The sequence below is a fragment of the Meriones unguiculatus genome, chromosome 1 (genome assembly GCF_030254825.1).
Source record: "Meriones unguiculatus strain TT.TT164.6M chromosome 1, Bangor_MerUng_6.1, whole genome shotgun sequence".
NCBI classification, from domain to species: domain Eukaryota; kingdom Metazoa; phylum Chordata; class Mammalia; order Rodentia; family Muridae; genus Meriones; species Meriones unguiculatus.
Genome location: NC_083349.1, coordinates 147,480,208 through 147,499,430, shown reverse-complemented (window position 1 = coordinate 147,499,430; position 19,223 = coordinate 147,480,208). Strand labels below are relative to the sequence as shown.

At 39.2% G+C, this 19,223-nt stretch overlaps 1 pseudogene; it reads right to left on the bottom strand.

Moving 5' to 3' along the window:
- Positions 1-1,584: 1,584 nt before the first annotated feature.
- LOC110563845 (heat shock protein HSP 90-beta-like) lies at positions 1,585-17,973 on the bottom strand (annotated as a pseudogene).
- Between the last annotated feature and the right edge of the window lie 1,250 nt (positions 17,974-19,223).

Genomic DNA, 19,223 nt, shown 5'->3' with positions numbered 1-19,223 from the left:
TTTGTATTTCAAAGCCAAAGTGAGAACAAGAGGGAAAAAAAGCATTTATCATGCTATGAAGCCCACAGGGTCATTTCCCCTGCAGCTGCGTCTGACATATCCACCAGTCTCAAGCAGGGAATGGCTTTCCCTTGAGTAGTACACATGGATGGCTTACTTCTCATTGTGCAAGGATTTGGGGGAATTCAGGTACATTTTGATCTCCAATGTGACCACATCTCTCACTAAAATGTGAACCTTGGGATGTATATACATATATACATATATGCCAAGGTTAACAAACATATATGTCTATATATGTAAATATATATTTCCTAGTCAACATCAACAAGAAGATAAACAAACAGGCAGATAATCCAGGCAAAGTGAGTCACTTATAAAACAGAAAGGCAATGGGAGACTATAAATATTTATGCAAGACAGCCTCTCTGCAATTTGCAAACAGACAATTCGAGTGGACCCCTGCCACCTGTGGTAAGCAGTAATGCAAACAATGAGGGGTGCCCTGGCATGTTTTGGTAAAATCAACAGAACTCAGGGTAAATGCTTTGCCCTTGAGTCAAATCAACTCTGTAAAGTCATATTCTGTAATTCTATGCTCATTCCTATTTGAGCAGAATGGTCAGAGAATAAGAAACTTTGATATTTGAACACAAATGTGTCTGTATATACACAAAACATTCATGGCATCTTATTGACTCTTGATTTTTTTACATTAATTAAATTAATTACATTTATTTACTTTGTGTAGCACCTCCATCATTCCCTCCCAATCCCACCCTCCATCCCTCATCTCCCACTTGCCCGTCTCTAAGTCCACTTATAGGAGAGGTCCTCCTCCCCTTCCATCTGACCCTAGCTTATCAGGCCTCACCAGGACTGGCTGCAATGTCCTCCTCTGTGGCCTAGCTAGGCTGCTCCTCCCACAGGGGGCTTGGGAGGTCAAAGAGCTAGCCATAGAGTTCAGAAGATCAATCCTTACTTAGAAAGACTCTTGATTTTTGAGGGTACTAAAATGTTTTATGTTTATTTTATTTGTGAATCAGCAGCTTGACTTACAATGAGAACTACTTATATGCCCAGTTACCTCTTTTAACTTTGACTTATACTTGTAGCCTAGTTTTAGATATTCATTTGAGAAAAATAAACATGCTAGTGTAGACAATGAAAAGACTACTTTTATAGGGTATCAGGGAGGTAGTGAATGGCTAATTTATGTGGGCTGCACACACACACACACACACACACACACACACACACACAAGCACACACACACCATAGTTCCTAAAGGGTTAGGGGCCATTAAAATAATTTTGGTAAAAGTGGCATGATTATATGAGCTCGGAGATCAGGGGATACAGTCTTATGTGTTAAATTCAAGAATCAAGATAATATGATGATATTATATGTCCAGTCCTTCTATGCTGCATAATTCTAGGTGATAACAAATAGTTTTGATTTGTCAGAGTGTAATCCTCACTGGATACTATAAAAATTGGGAACACTGAAATTACGAATGACAACAATCCAATGTGAACATGAACCATCTGATTCAGACATTGTTGGACATAGGACAGTAAGAGGTCAACAGGCTATGTGCTGAGAGATTTCCTTTTTTATACTGAGGCATTTGTGGAGGACTAGCATAAGGCACTCAGGATTGATCACGTGGTGCTTTTTCAGTCATCATGTGGCCCATTGTAGAGTTGTCTTAAAGTGCCTACCTGGGCTTTCATGATCTGCTCCGTCCATGTTTGCTGTGCAATCACAGGTGCTTGTCACAATGCAAGAGGGTGAAGACATGAGCCTATTGTAATTGTCACCTTCTCAAACTTCTTATCCAAGATCTCCTTCAGGAGCTTGCAGAGATTCTCAAACTTTGCCTTGATTTCCTCCATCTTCTCTTCCACATCCTCTGAGAGCTCCAGCTGTCCCTAGTCACTGAGGCCAGGCTTTTTCCATCAAGTCCTTGAGCTGCTGCATGTAGTATGCGTCCATATGCTCATCACATATATGACCTCAAAGCCCCACTGCTGCACACACCACAAAGGCAGAGTTGGCCACCTGCTCTTTGCTCTCACCTGTGATATAGTAGACTTTATATTTTTGTGACTCCTTCATGTGAGACGCAAACTCTGACTGGGAAGTTATCTTATCTCCAGACTGAGAGTATGACAGCGGAGGAATTCAGAGAGACACCAACGGTAGAATCTTCATGAATTCCAACCTTTAAATTCCTGGAGAATGCCTTATAACGTTTCTTTTAATTTTTATTGTTGACAGCCAACTCAGAGATCTCGGGGCACTTCTTCACAATGTTTTTGAAAATGACTTTCACCGTCTTGTTCTGCTGAAGCATTTCTCTGGAGGGGTTTAATGCCAGGTCCTCAGAGTCAATCCTGCCACAAGTAAAGTTGAGGTTCACAGGTATCAGCTCCTTGGAGCTGTCCATCATGAATATACAAGGGACTTATACTTCAAGTTGTTTTTCTTGTTCTCAAAACTATCAAAGGGAACTTACCAAGGAATGCAGAACAATGCCCTGAATTCCAACTGCCCTTCTATAGAGAAGGGCTTATCTGCCAAGTGGTCTTCTCAATCACTGGCTTGACTCTCATAGAATTCACCATGCTCCAGAATTTCCCTTCTGAAGGAAAGGAAACAAATGACATACATTTAAACATATTTCATCTGTCTGAAGAAGGTAGGAGAGGATACCACATTAACATTTTTTCCATCTTTTTTATCCAGACTGTTGAAGTCAGGGCTCTGAGGCTTTCAGATGTGTGGTTTATAAATGTTCTTTCCCATTGCTCTTTCTGATCTACACAAAGAGATACAAATCACACTTGACAATGTAGAATGCTTTTCTGGTGCAGGTAAAGCTTCCACGTCAATACCAGAAGGAAGTGCAACTTCCCATCTTAGACCCACATATATGCACCAGGTACCCAGTTCCTCTATTCAACAAAGAAAGAAAAGTGTAGCTTAAAATATTATATACCGGGTTGGGGATTTAGCTCAGTGGTAGAGCGCTTGCCTAGCAAGCACAAGGCCCTCGGTTCAGTCCTCAGCTCTGGGGGAAAATATAACTAAAGCTGAGTTATGGGCATCTTTATGATCAGAAGTATCAGATATAAACAGAGGCTCTAACTGTTTCTGATAAATTATCAGCAGGAGAATTATCTGTTTGAAATCATGTGCTGACATGGCTATCCTGGTATTTATTAATTATTAACACAACTAGGGTACAAATGGGTCCTTTTGGAAAAGTATGGAAAGGTGCAACATAATTGTGGCTGTAGATAACAATATTGAGAGTCTGGTGAGGCATGAAATATTTGTGGCTGCTGTGTGTGAATTACTGATTCTTTCTTAAAAGAACATCTCACTTCTTATTAAATACTCAACAGACTTTTCCTTTATGAGCTCTAAGGGTTCATGTGTGACCACACTAAACAGTTATATTTGATAAGGCAAGAGTTCTAATAACAGAGCTCATCATAAATCTGTATACAGGATATAGAAGTGTTTATTATATGGTTCAATGAGCACACCAATAATCTAAAATATCCTCTAGGTACTACCAGAGAAGCTTTAATTTCAGATCCTTTTTTTCTAAAACCAATATTTTTTAGCTGCATTAGAATATAGATTGATTTGGGGGGATTCTATGTTCATAGCAGGTTTATTTGCAATAGCCAGAATCTGGAAACAACCTAGATGTCCCTCAATTGAAGAATGGATACAAAAATTGTGGTACATATACACAATGGAATACTACTCAGCAATTAAAAACAAGGAAATCATGAAATTTGCAGGCAAATGGTGGGAACTAGAAAAGATCATCCTGAGTGAGGTAACCCAGAAACAGAAAGACATGTATGGCATATATGCACTTATATGTGGATATTAGGCATTATATAGGATAATCATACTAAAATCTAAACAACAAGGAGGACCCTAGGGAAGATGCTTAATTCTCATTCTAAGGGAAAACAGGATAGACACCAGAAGTGTTAGAAGAGAGGGAAGAAGGTCTTGGACCTTACCACAGAGATCCTCTAAAAGACTTCACCCCACGGGGGATCAAAGTAGATGCAGAGACCCACAGCTACACTTTGCACAGAGCACATGGAGTCTTATGGAAGAAAGGGGATGTAGAAGGACCTGGAGGGGATAGGAGCTTCACAAGGAGAACAACAAAGCCAAAAGAGCCGGGCCCAGGGGACTGCAGAGGCTGATGCATCAACCAAAGACCATGCAGTTCCCTACTAAGGGGAGGAGACAGTCTTTGACATAAACTTTGTTGTCTGCTCCTTGATCATTTCTCCCTGGTAGGGTGAACTAGCCAGCTCACAGAGGAAGAGGACCCAGGCAGTTCTGAAGGGACATGATAGGCTAGGATCAGATAGGACTTCTCCTATCAGTGGGCTAGTGGAGAGAGATAGGGAAGGAAGAGGGAGGGAGGTTGAGACCAGGAGGAGATGAGGGAGGGAGGGTCCTACTACTGGGATACAATATGAATAAATTGTAAAATAAAAATAATAATATTTTTTAATTAAATTTTTATTTTGGTATATTAATTACACTTTATTTACTTTGTATCCCAGCTGTAGCCCCTTCCCTCTCTCCCTCCCAATACCACCCTCTCTCATCTCCTTCCTGCCCTTCTCTAAGTTCACTGATAGGAGAGGACCTACTCCCCTTTCATCTGACCCTAGCTTATCAGGTCTCACCAGGACTGGCTGCAATGACCTTCTCTGTGGCCTAGCTGGATTGCTCCTTCCACAGGGGTTGAGGAGGTCAAAGAGCTAACCACTGAGTTCATGTCAGAGACAGTCCCTCTTCCCCTTACTAGGGCACCCACTTGGATACTGAGCTGCCATGGGCTACATCTGAGAAGGGGTTCTAGGTTATATCCATGCATGGTCCTTGGTTGGAGAATCAGTCTCAGAGAAGACCCATGTGCCCAGATATATTTGGACTTTGTGGAGTTCCTGTCCTCTCCAGGTCATACTAACTCCCCCTTCTTTCATATGATTCCCTGTACTCTGCCCAATGTTTGGTTATGAGTCTCAGCATCTTCTTTGATACACTGCTAGGTAGAGTCTTTCAGAGGCCCTCTAGGGTAGGCTCCTGTCCTGTTTCTTGTTTTCTCCTACTTCCAATTACCTTCTTTTTCAATCTGTATTTTTACCTGTTTTATTTATCATGTGTTTGCATTTTCTAAAACTCTATCTTAAGTTTATTGTTATTTACACCCACAAAATCTATAATTGTATATCAATATATATGAAATCAATACAACGAATGCAATTTCATATGCAACCTTTAATATAGTCTTGATGAAAATCTTAATGCATCTCTGTTTAGGTAATTATGTTGGCAGTGACTTAATATAATCACTATCCAAAAGGAATCTAGAAAGTATGGAATGATATAGTATTAAAAATGTGTGTGTGTGTGTGTTTGTATATCTGTGTGTGTGAATGAAGAAAAGGTTCCCTCATTAGAGCAAGGGATCCATCACTAAGGTGAATGGTGATTATTAGAGATGTGCCAATAACATGTGATATGATTTAATATGTGACTCCATGTACATGTTTAATTTAGCTGGAAGTCCTGGACCTCACTGTCTTCGGTAAACATAGTTGAGGCAGCCTCTGGGATCTCTGCATCCCTGGGGATGGTGAGAATTCTCTAATCGTCCTTCCTTACCTCCTGGCACTTCTGCCCTCATAAACTTGTCCTTTTGAAAGTATTTTTACCCCTTTCATCACTCTGGTACAAATCTGCTCTGTTAAGAATTTCTAAACAAAGTCCATTCATCACATAAAATTAATGAATCACCTTGGGGAAGGGATACAGGACAACAGCAAAGCTGCATCCATATTTTACCTGAGTGTTGAAAAATGAAATTTTGTTGATAGGTTCTAATGGAAGCATGCCTTAACGAAGAATCCAGCTGCCTCTCATTCTCAAGTCCTGCTCAGGAGATCTGTGCTTCCACCAGACATGACCTGAGGAACAATGCATTTGGAAACAGTTTCTGACACATTCCCTTGGGGCCATGTGGAAGGTCCCCCTAAAAGCTCAAAAGAATTTTATTTTGATCCTTCAAACTTGGCTTTAGGCCACGGGTATTTTGTTGTTGTGTAAACAGGTGTTAAAATGTTTTATTCCTAGATATGAGAGGAAAGTCAGGCATTATCACTGAACCCTAGATATCCCCTAAAGGCCATATTTTACGAGTTTCCTTGTCATCCTGTGGTACTATTAGAAACATATTTTTGAAAGGTGTATTGGAACGTTCCAGTACCTTCTTCAATTCTGTCTTTGCTCCTGGCTGCCAAAAGAGGAGGAAAGAGTGAATTAACTCCAATCCATGCACTCTGTCACTAGCTTAAAATCTAAGGGACTAAGTGAGTAGGGTCTAAGATCACTAAAAGAATTACCCCAAATCAGTCTCCTTATTGTAAACTGATAACCTCAGGCATTTTGTTACGGCCATGACAAAGTAACTGCCAATGAGACTTGGTTTTCTGTAAATGAGTAGAGGAGCAAAGGAACCTTTTCTGCTTTGGTATCTAGCAGAAATCCAAGATTTACAGAGAAGTTTAGCTGGAAAACTTCTCCTGGAGTAAAAGCTTAACACATATTTTTACAAAGTAACATTTGAATGTGGTATTTTTGTACCTTCCAGCACACCAAGACGCACTCTGAAAAATTGGCTTTAATATAATCTTCTCCTTTGTGAAATGGTGTGTGAAGACAACTGTGATTATGATGTACCATATGAAGGGGACTATAGGAATTATCTGGAATTCACCTTTCTTTTCAATCTTGGGACATGTTTAGGTCACTTAACTTAAAAAATGTTCATGGAATAAGAGGCAAATGGGCACAGTGTCAGTTCTACTCTCCAACACTTCCTGATGAACCACTGACAAGCCCTCCAAGGGGAAAAGATTGTATTAAGAATTGAGCGTGCTGTAAAGCTTAAAAAGGTCATTTTGTGTGGTGGATGGCTTGTGCATGCATTTATGAAGGAAATAAATCTGCAGAATTATAATTATGTATGCTTTTTGCAATCACAACATATTAAAGAGTATCAATGAATATACCATTTCACTGGAAAAGGTTTGTTTGTACACAAATGTTAAACAGAATATAGAGTGACATATTTCATTTACCTGGAGCTATTGGTTTACAGCTGACGTACAGTTGACATAAAAGTCAATAAATGTATGCTTATTAATTTTCGAAGTGATTGTTCCTCATTAGTTAATGAAATTTCAGAAATTAAAAAACCTTGGTCAGGTATAAAAAGAGCCAGGAGTTAAAACAGTTCTCAGGCAAGTGCCGTAGACTTTCTGCTATTCTCTTAACAATCAGTTTATTTACTGTGACATATAATCAACATGAAGTAATATTTATTGCCTAGCCTTCCCTCCAGTTTCTCCTAACCCAACATATAGTAATGGAGTAGTAGAGAAAATTGGTACTGGAATGCCAGCCATGGAAGAAGGTAGACTATCTACATATCATTGCCTCTCACTCCTTTCTTCCAGATCCATCCCCCAGTTTCACCCCAGCTCTGGAAAAGAACAGATCATTCTTTCTGCCCTTCCTGCCCCCAACTCCATGGATCACGCAGATCTTCCCCTCCAAAATCACACCCCACTCATTTCTTTATCCCTTTCCCCAACTACAGAAAGCACTCCATGGAAATCCTCAGGACACTCTGGTCAGGAGAGCAGGTAGTTTATTGCAGATCTTCACCTCTTTTTTCTTTTCTCCAAATCCAGTCCTTCAGTCTCAGTCTCAATTCTGTAGCACACAACCTGCTGTGGCCTCTTCCTCTCAACCCCCATCTCCAGCAGGTCACACAGATTTTCCTCTAACCACCATCCCAATGCCTTCTGTTATCACAGCTCCTAACCCCAGTAATTATTCCATGGAAACCCACCAGGCTGCCAGAGAAGAAAATAGTTTATCAAAACTGGAAAGTAAGCTTCAGATCTTCCCTCTGCTTCCCCTCCTCCACATCCATTCCAGTCTCATTCCCAGATCACTGTACACCTGTGATGGCCTCTCCTCACTTTCTGCCACCATTTCCAGAAAACTAAGCAGGTCCTGGTGGAACACCTCATTTTCTTCCCTCCTGTGGACCCCTTTGTTATCATTCTTTTAGCTCACCCCTGTTCTTTAGTGTCAGCTCCCAATACATGGAAGTACTTTTTACATGGAACCCACAGTGGAGTAGAATCCCAGAATTCCCTACCAGGCACCACAGGCACAACCCTCCTAAGAATCAGAGATGGCAACTGAAACCAATGAACAAAACACCCACCTAGCAAAGGCAAGACCAGAAAATCTGCACCTAGAATTACAATCTTCCCAAACACAGATGCCTAAACTCTGTCATAAAAGCACTATTAATTACAGCCAGAGCAATATGTGTCCACCAGAGCCAAGGAAACCTATGACTGTAGGCCCTAACAATTGCAATATAGCTGTAATACAAGACATGACTATAGTATGTAGCCTTTGTAGGTATGATAGAGGCACTCAAAGGGGAAATTAATAAATCCCATAAAGGAATCTTGAAAACACACACACACGCAAAGAATGGAATATTGTGGATATAAATATGTTTTTGTTTTGGTCACAGGTGTGGGATGTGGAACTGATTCATAGTCCACAGCAGCAGACTATTTGCTTCATGCAGGCTCTGAAAGGAGCTCTTTGACAGCTGCAGATTAAATCTGAGGACTCTGGAGACAGAATAAATGCCAGAACCCAGAGAGTGTGGTGCTAAGAGAAAGAAGAATGCTGCTACTGCTTCCCTGTTGCTGCTCCTGGTTGCTGTTGTGAGACAAGAAGTTGGCAATCTCCTGAAACAAGGATTGGACTGTCTCCAAGGAACCTAACCACCCTAATCAGCAGGAAGCAGCTAAGAGAACTGCACAGCCTCTCCCACTAACCCTTCCTCTCTCCTACCTAGTGCTGGGGTGTTGGAAGGGATTGGGGTGGAGTAGGGAGAAAAAAATATGAAACATAAATAAAAGTATTTCTCAGAAAGTAGAACAACAAATGGCACCAGACTTTGGGCTTAAAATAATGAATAATTCCATACAGGAGACAGTAGGGTAACTGGTAACTGTTTCAGGATATGAGCATAAGGTTTACTGCAGCTGCTTCCACTGGTTTTATTCCTACTTTACTTTCAGAGGGGATCTCTGGTTTTGTTTCATCGAAGAGTTGGCAATGCAACTAGAAAATAAGCAGGTTGAAATGATTGCAAAGCAAAAGCATCTTTGGTAAAGAGAGAATACCTGGTAACTAAGAGACAGATTTCTCCACAATTGCTGCCTACCCCTGCTCCAAGAACTTTTGGTGTCAAGTTCCCACAGCCTTTGGGCAGGATGGGGAGCCTGGAGGAGCAGAAGGCTGTACAGGCCCAAAAGGTTAAAGGCAAAAGGCTCATTATATAGGTTAAATAGGTTAACCTTGAGCAAACTTAGCTGACAGGGAACAGCCTCAGGTTAAATCTGTACACCTAAAGAAGCAAAGGAAGAAGGAGGATCCTGGGGAAGATGATCAGTCCTCATTCAGAAAGGCAAAGGAGATGGACATTGAAAGAGGAAGAAAACAGGGAACAGGATAGGAGCCTACCACAGAGGGCCTCTGAAAGACTTTACCCAGAAGGCATCCAAGTAAATGCTGAGACTCATAGCCAAACTATGGACAGAGTACAGGGAATCTTATGAAAGAAGAGGGAGATAGAAGACCTGGAATGGACAGGAGCTTCACAAGGAGAGCAACAGAAAAAATAAAATAAAATCAGGGCACAAAGTTCTTTTCTGAGGCTGATACTCCAACCAAGGACCACGCATGGAGATAGTCTAGAACCCCTGCACATATGTTACCCATGGCAGCTCAGTCTCTGAGAGACCAAAAGATTAAAAATCAGCTATTAATTAAGGCCTGAAGTAGGTGGTGGAGAAGTCTAGAAATGCCCTGAGAGGAAGGACCACCTTACTGCATTCTTTCCCCACCACCTAGAGATACAGTTGCCCTAGGGAGGGACACCAGGTCATTATGGTCTGGGGACCTTTCTATAGCCAATCAATTCAAAATGTAGCATTTTGACCAATAGATGCTTGCCAGACAGGAATTGCCCCTGCCTTGGGCTTACTGGGAGGGACCAGAATCTTTAAATCACCCAACTAAATTGAGCACAGGGCTCTTGACTTCCACCACTTCGGCTGTGGGGGGTGTGGGCCCAAGCTGCAGCTTGTAATGATTTACAATAAAAAGAACCTCATGTATTTACAGTGGATTCTAGTTATTCCTGGTCTTTTGGGGCTCGTGAACTGGGCAGAACATCTACAAATGGGTTTCCTAATAATGGGAACAGGGTCTCTCAATTTGTTAAATCAAAAGGAGGAGGAGGAGAAGACGATGAAGAGAAGAAGAAAGGAAGAAAGGAAGAAAGAAAGAAAGAAAGAAAGGAAGAAAGAAAGAAAGAGAAAAAGAGAATGAAAGTGAAAAAAAATCAGGCAAATCAGGGAAATTTGAAACATTATGAAAAAACAAAATATACGTGTAATAGGGATAAGGAAAGGACAAAAAAAAGAAAGAAAAGAAAAAACCCAGGTGAAAAGCACAGAAAATATTTTGAACAAAATCATAGAAGAAATATTTTCTAACCTAAAGGAGATACCTATCAAGACACAAGAAGCCTACAGAACACAAAATAGACTAGACCAGAAAGAAAGTCCACTCAGCACATATCAAACACTAACTTTTCAAACAAAGAAAGAATATTAAAAGCCACAAGTGAAAAAGATCAAGGAGCCTATAAATACCAGCAAAACTTTCTACCACAATAGAAGGAAAAAAACAAAACATTCATGATAAAACCAAATGTAAACAATCTGTCTATAAACTTAGCCTTACAGAATGAACTAGAAGAAAAACTATAATCTAAAGAAGTCAACCACACCCCAGAAAACATGGGGAATAAATAATCCTATACAAAAAAATACAAAGAGAAGCGCACACACAGCCACTACCACCACCACCACCAATCTCACAACACCCATGTTCTGAACTCACCAAAGAAAGCGCACGGATTATCAGAATGGATTAGAAAAAAATATGTGTTATTTTGCTGCATAAAAACAAAAACAAAAACAAAAAAATAAAAAACATTAACATCAAGGATAAATTTTTCCACAGGGTGAAAGTACGAAAAATACATTATCTGAAAATGGATCTACTGTAGTCGTTTTAATATCTGACAATATATAGTTCAAAACAAAACTAAGCAGAAGAGAAAGGGAAGGACACTAAATGCACATCAAAGCAAGACTCCACCAAGAAGACATGTAATTCTTAACATTTATGCAGTAAAGACAGGGGTGCCTGAGTTCATAAAAGAAACAACACTACAGCTTAAGTTACATGTTTGTAAGGAGCATGTATGGGTGCGACCTAGAGCCCTTGCTCAGATGTAGCCCTTGGTAGCTCAGTATCCAAGTGAACAGGGACTGTTTCTGACATGAACTTGATGGCGGGCTCTTTGACATCTCCCCCACCCCGGGAGAAGCAGCCTTGCTAGGCCACAGAGGAGGACTTTGTAGCCAGTCATGAAGACACTTAATAAACCAGTATCAGATGTAAGGGGAGGAGGTTCTCCCTTATCAGTGGACTTGGAAAGGGGCAGGGAGGAAATGAGGGTGGGAGGGTCAGATTGGGAGGGAAAGAGGGAGTGGGATACAGCAGGGATACAAAGTTAACAAACTGTAACTAATATTAAAAAATAATAATTAAAAAAGTTACATGTTTGTATAATGACTTAACAACCCTTATCCAGATTACCCTTAAACAGATAGGGGAAAAATTCTTCACCCCACTCTCACATATATTCCTATTATCCATCCAGAAAAAGACAGAAAATGTTGGAGGCATATTAGGTCATGGACCAAATGGACCTAATTGATATTTACAGAATTGTACCCAAGTACAAAAGAATACACCTTCACTCAGCACCTCATGAAAATTGACCAAATATTCAGATGTAAGATATGTCTCATCATATATAAGAAAATCAAAATTACACTCTGCATTCTATTTGACCGCCGTGGATTAAAACTGGTTATTGTCAACAACAAAAATAACAGAAAGCATCTTAAGACAGATATAAAAGGTAAGTTTATAGAACTAAGTGCCTACATAAAAAAAAATTACATGTCATATTAGCAACTTAATAGCCCATCTGAAAGCTCCATAATAATAAAAGGAAGAAATCCAACCCAAAAGTTGTATATGGAAAGAAATAATCAAACTGAGGGTTGACATGAATCAGGAAAACCAAGAACAAATAAAACAATAAAAAGAATCAATGAAACAAAGAGTCCTTTCTTTGAGAAAATTAAACATATTGACAAACCCTTATACAGATCAGCTACTAACATATAGAGACAATACTCAAATTAACAACATTAGAGATAGAAAGGGACATAAAAGCAGACACCAAAGAAATCCAGAGAAGCATAAGGGTATTAAAAACCTGTATGCCACAAAATTGGGACATCTAAAAGAAATGGATAATTTTCTCAATACCAAGCTAAAAACAAGGTCAGATATGCAATTTAAACAGAACTATAATGCCTAGTGAAATAAAAGTATTCATGAAATAATTTTTTAAAAAGCTCATGGATTTAGCATAAAATTGTACCAGACTGTCAAAGAAGAGATATTGCCAATACTCCTCAAATTATTTCACAAAAAAGAAACTGAATGAACATTGCCAAATTTGTTAATGAGGCCAGTTATTCTGATACATAAATCATATTAAGATCCAACAAAAGAGAATGTTACAGACCAATTTCCAGCATGAACATAGATGAAAAATTGTCAACAAAATACTTGTAAACCAAATCCAAGAACACACCAAAATCATCATCTACCATGATCATGCAGGCTTAATCCCATAGACACAAGGATAGTTGAATTTGTGAAAATCAATAAATGTAATCCACCATATAAACAAACTGAAAAACAAAAATCACATGATCTTCTCATTAGATGCAGAAAAGGCCTTTTAAATATCCAACAGTTCTTTATGATGAAAGTTCTGGAGAAATTAAGGACGCAGGGGCATACCTCAATATAATAGAGACAGTTTACTGCAAGTACATAGCGAACATATACTTAAAATGGAGAGAAACTCAAAGCATTTCCACTAAATTGAGGAACAAGACAAGGCTGTCCACTCACTCCATATGTATTTCATATAGTACTTGAAATCTTTTATAGAATAATAAAATTGAAGAAGATCATGAGGATACAAATTTGAAAATATTTTTATCATATCATCTGAGAAATGTATGAAAGTATATAAAAATGGCATTAAACGTTCTTTTGAGAAATTGCTATAGCTGATAAACACTTTCCGAAAAGTACCTGCATACAAAATTAACTCACAAAATCACTAAGTCCTACCATAAAAAGCTGAAATGTTATGCTCAGGATGTGAGGCTAAGCCCTGCACTCAGGGTCAGCCGCTTTCGACCCAGAGAAGAGCATGTCTGATTGCATGCGGGTTGATGCCCCAGGTCCTGCCTCTGAGAAAAAGGTATCAGAAGGGTCTGATGCTCTTTGGGTGGATGACACCTAAATGAACATCAGTACAAAGTCCCAATTTATTTCTAATATCAGAGATCAGACCTCTACTCTTGCCTGATGCGTCTAAAACAAAAAGGGGGAACTGTAGAGAGCTGCGTAATGCTGTGCCTTAAAGATGGAGCTGGTTTCCGCCTTCCACCTTCCTGATGGTGAGTGCTCTCTGTCACGAACAACTCCACATTTGGCTAAGGCTGAGGATCTGGCTTGCTTCCATGTATGTGGACGTATCTGCATTGCCCATGTGGCACACTGGGGTTGGCTACCCAGAGGCTATTTAAGATGTGGGCTGGCTTTCCCCAGGGTCAGATGATTGTTCAAGGTTCCTGAATAAACTGCATTGAAAAAAAAATCACTAAGTCTTCCTATATATAAATAACAAATGGACTGAGAAAAAAAATCTGAGAAATAACTCAGTTTAAAAAAGCCTCAAGGAATAAACAATATTTTTATTAACTATAAACAATCATGTCAAAGACTTCTGTGTTAAAATCCTCAAAACATTATCCAGGTGATGGTGGTGTCTACCTTTAATCCTAGCACTTGGAAGGTAGAGGTAGGTGGATTTCTGTGAGTTTGAGGCCAACCTGGTCTACAAAGAGAGTTCCAGGTAGCGAGAGCTGCACAGAAAAACCCTGTCTCAAAAACAGAACCAAACCAAACTAACACAAAAACCTTCAAGACATTAAAGAAAGAAATTGAAGAAGGTATTAGAAGATGGAAAGATCTTCTGTGCTCATGCACCAGTAGGATTAATATAGTAAAAAATGGCCATCCTACCAAAAGCAGTCGATAGATTCAATGCAATCCCCATCAAAATACTCCACATATATTGAAAGGACAATTTTCATCTTCACATGGAAACACAAAGTAGCTAAAACACTCCCGAGTAATGACAGAACTACTGGAGATGTCACCGTCTTTGATGTCAAGTTGTACTAAGTGTTGTAGGAATAACAGCATGGTATTGGCACTTTGATCAATGAAATTGAATTGAAGAGCCAGTTGTAAGTTCACATAAAATGGACATTTAATGTTTTTTATAATGAATCCAGAAATACATACTGAAAAAAAGGCAACAGTTTCTTTTACTTCTGGTCACAATGGAAGTCTGAATACAAAAGAGTTCAAACAGGTCTATGGTTATCACCCTGCACAAAACAACTCCAAATGAACAAAGACCTCAACATAAAACCATATACACTGAAGCATGACAGAAGAGAAACAGAGAAGAGCCTTGACCTTATTTGCACAGGAAAAGACTGTCTGAATGGAACACCAATAGTGAGGCATGAAGGCTAACAATAAACGGGACTTCCCAAAACCAAAAAGATTCTGTACAGCAAAGGAGAACATCTGAACTCAGCTGCAGCCTCAGGAATGCAGAAAGATTTTTTAACAACTTCACATCGAATAAGGGTCTAGTACCCCAAATATACAAATAATTAAAAAACTAGATATCATGAAAACAAATAACCCAATTTAAAGATGGGGTATATATCTAAACAAAGAGGTCTCAAAGGAAGAAACTAATTTGACCGTGAAACACCTAAGGAAACACTTAATATCCTTAGTCTTTATGAAAATTTGAATAAAAATAGCTTGAAATCTCATCTTATACCCATCAGAATGGCTAAGCCCAATAAAAAGTGAAAGCTCATCTTGGTGAGGTTGTGAAATGTGGAGAACATTCATCCATTGCTGGTGCAAACTTGTACAGCTTGGAAATCAGTGAGGTGGTTTTTCAGAATTATGGTAATTTATCTACCCAAGATCCATCTATACCACTATTGGGAATGTACCCAAAGGACGTTTCATCCTACCACAAACACCTTTTCAAACATGTTTATTGCTGCTATATTCTTACTAACCAGTAATTGTAAAGAACCTAAACTTCCCTGAACAGATGAATTAATTTTTTTAATGTGGTACATTTAGACAATGAAATATTACTCAACCATTAAAAAAAGGGGGGAGAAAGTAATTTTCAGATAATTGGACGGAACCAGAAAACATTGTTTGGAGTGAGATAAGCCAGACCCAGAAAGACCAATGTGGCATGTACTGACTTATGTGTAGATGTTAGTTGTTATGTCAGTGATGACCAAGTTACAATACTTAGGGCCACAGAGATTAAGTATAAAGGAAGGGACTATTGGGTGGGGAGCAGATAGTTCTCCTAGGAGAGATGACATGGAATAGAAAGCTATGGGTATGCTGGTGGGGAATGAGGGCACTTGACTGGGACGAGCAATTGGGAAGGGTAGGTAAGAAGAGCTTGGAATACAAGGAGAACAGCTAAAATCAGGGTCATTTGAGGGATAGTATAGAAACCTAACAAAATAGAATTATTTTAAACATACGAGGATGATATAAATGAAATAGTCAAATAATGGGAAGACAACATCCCAACTGGTCATCTCTTGTAACCTAATTAAGCTTCCAGTCTGGGGTTTGGGTTACCTCGAATTGAGTTGTCAATCAAAGGAGTCCCATATGAATCCCCAAACCACTCAGGCTATTGCTAAGACTAGAGTTTGCTCTACACAAAATGAAAGCAAGGTCCCATTGTTGAGTACAACACTCATAAAACTCAATGAACATGGAGAAGTCAACCTGATGTAGGCATAGATTCTTCACCCCTCTGTGAAGACTCTGCTTTGCTATGTGAAGGGAATCTGCTCTCTCTCAAGGGAGAAATGTGAACACCAAACCAGCTACAAAACATTTGATCAACAATGGTATCCTGCCTGATTTGATTTATGACTCCTACAAGATGGAACCTATATCTGATGTTGCTTACATGACCAAGAATCCAAGACCAGATACCCCAGGGTCCTAGTGTAAAAACAAATAATAATGTGCATATATATATATAGATAGATAGATATATATTGCATTCTACTACACTCAAAGATTAGTTCCTTGCTCAGTTATCATATGAGAAGCTTCCTCATGAAGCAGCAGATGGGAGCAAGTTCAGAGACTTCCAGAAAGACAATATGCAGAAAGTGACAGACCCTAATGAACTCTTAACCCTTAAATGGGATATGTCCATCAAATGCCTCCCTTAAGTTCTCATCACACTCGGGTGAAGAGGAGGCAGAAAGAGTGTAAGAGCTAGAGGGACATAAAGAAAACAATTCCCTCTGAATCTAAGGGTGAAGACACATGAACCACAGAGACTGAGGAAGAGTTAGAGCTCTTCATAATGGTGTCTCCTGTCTCTACTTTATGCACACTTGGGGTCTCTTTCCTGTTTACATCCTTTTAATACTGATCTTAATTTCAGTTTTCCCCAATCATCTGACTTAGGTCTTGGCTTAGCCCATTTTTGTGTACTCTTGAATTCCATTAATCCTGAAAGCCAGGTTTTCCAATGTGTGCTTTCTTTCTTTCTTTCTTTCTTTCTTTCTTTCTTTCTTTCTTTCTTTCTTTCTTTCTTTCTTTCCTTATTTTTCTTGGCTACAGTTCCTGAGAGAAACAAGAGGAAAACATAGCATGGACTATTTTCTTTCACCACCTGAAGCTCCTCTTGAAATATTGTTGTGGCAGAGTGAGAACAAAAGAGAAAGATGAAGGAAGGGAGGGAAACAAGATAAAAGGTAAGGAGGGAAGCAGGGAGGGAGGAAGGGAAAGAAGAAACTAAGGAGTCTTTAGTGTTAAAAGAACTCTGGCAAAGGAGTGCTGATCCTAGCTGGGAGGCATGAGACTTAGAACATATTTTGTCAGTCTTTTTTTTTTTATTGCCAATTGGGAAGACTTCTGCCAAATAGGTATTGAGCCTGTGCACAGAGAACTCCTCTGTGCAGTAAGCCCATAACATAAAGCTGCTGACAAGAAGGTTCAGAAGATTTTAACGGGATTTGCCAGTTTTAACTGCACTATCTGTAAGAAAGTCATGTAAGAAAGTAAGCCAACTCCTACTTTTCCAAGATGCTCTCAACCTCTACAAACACTTCTCTTTCACTGATCTCTGGCCTTTGGTATAAGTCCATCCAGAGTCTTTATAATGCATTTTCATTTCTCTTAGTTTTGCAGTAATGATTACCCTCCCTTATCCTCCTTTGTAGGGGAAACAATATCTCTTCTCTGCTATCATCCTTCTTTGTGCTTCCAGGACTCACTGTCCTAGCCTATGAGGTATGCGTACAGCCATACTGAACAGCTCTCCTTTGTTTATGCATATTTCTTCTCTCTCAACATACCATGGAGGGTAAGTGCTGGATCCCTCTCTTTATCTTCCATAGTCAGTCTTCCAGACTCAAGGGACATGACAGTATCTTACAGGATACTTATTTAATGATTTTTTTTAATAATGATGTTTGGAACATAAGTAACATTTTCTCAAAGCTCCCAAGGTAGACATGGAACTTACATAGAATATTCCTGTTCTTTAAATGGAGTTTATATTAAAATGTATAGATTGGTGAATATTTTCTTTTAAATATTTAACACAGCCTGGTACTGTTTTCATTATAAGAAAAGGCTTACCTACAAAAAACTAGAAAGATGCTAAGGGACTAAAATCTTTATTTTACTTTTTATTTATTCTTCTTTCATATAATACATCCCAACCTCAGTCTCCCTTCATTTCTCGCAGGTCCACCCACCCCACTTATCCTTTCACTGAGATCCACTTGTCCTCTGTTCTCATTCAGAAAAGAGCAGCCCTCCCAGGGATATCAACCAAACATAGTATGAAAACAAGATATAATAAGCCTAGGCACAAACCCTCCTTTCAAGGCTGTTTTTGAATTATTCATGATGAGTTCTCAAAATACTTTATAGCTATAATACACATTTTGAAAAACTTTAATTAGTGTTAATCAGTGGTAGGGATATGAATAAATGATGGATACAAATTATAGCACTTTCTGTTTATTTATAATACTGGGCCTTATGGTTTTCTTGTGACAGGGTAGATCATTTAGACTGGTGTCAAACTAGAATGGATACCCAGTTTTGAAGGTATTCAGATTTTGTTTATATAGATCAGTAGATAAAGGCACTCTGCCACCAAGTGTCCAGTAAGCTGAGGTTGATCCTTGGGACCCATTGCATGGAAGGAAAGAGCTAACTCCTGAAGGTTGTGATATAACCTCTGCACATGGACTGTGCTAGGCAGGCAGCGACACCATCCCCATGAATAAATGTAATAAAAATAAGTCCTTCTGCTCTAGGCTTTTCCATACTTGATATGAAGTTTCCAGTGAATGCCTTAAGCACATTTATGCTTCTTTGGATTAGCTAGAATAAAATAAAGACCCTAACAGTTACCTGAATTTGAATGACTGGCAAGGGCAAATTCTCCTGAGTTACTGTATTGATTTAATTTGCATTCAGATTGCTCAGAATTTTGGTGATGTATTTTCACTTGAATGATTTGTTATCAAGTGGGGAATGAATAGATGACATGTGCAGACTTGAGCACTGAGCTGAATTTTAAAATATTTACTACTTTAGTAGAGCTTTACTAGTAACAAAATGAAGGCAAAAATGATGAAGGTGAATGGTTTTAAGAT